Consider the following 440-nt stretch of genomic DNA (forward strand, 5'->3'; position numbering starts at 1 on the left):
TGGGGTCCCCTGCGCCTCCCTGGACCATCCCCAGCACAGCCCTCCCGCCTCAGGTACCATCCACTGCGTCTTCCACTCTTCTGGCAACCACTACACGTGGAAAAAGGTCACCACCACCGTGCACAACATCATCGTGGGCAAGCTCTGGATAGACCAGGTGGGGTGAAACCCCGGCGACGCGGCTCCCCGGGACCCCTTTGGGCTGGGCCCGTGCAGAGGCGGGGATCCCCCCCCGTGCCTCAGTTTCCCCTGCTGTGGGGACGGGGCGGGGCCGTGGGCTGGCTGTGACCCCCTCCTCCTCCTCCTCCCCTCCGCAGTCGGGTGAGATCGAAATCGTCAACCACAAGACAGGCGACAAGTGCAACCTCAAGTTTGTTCCTTACAGCTACTTCTCGCGGGACGTGGCCAGGAAGGTAGGGGCAGGGGGAGGCTGGGGGGGC

This window comes from Egretta garzetta, unplaced genomic scaffold, assembly GCF_000687185.1.
Source record: "Egretta garzetta isolate BGI_Z169 unplaced genomic scaffold, ASM68718v1 scaffold1006, whole genome shotgun sequence".
NCBI lineage: Eukaryota > Metazoa > Chordata > Aves > Pelecaniformes > Ardeidae > Egretta > Egretta garzetta.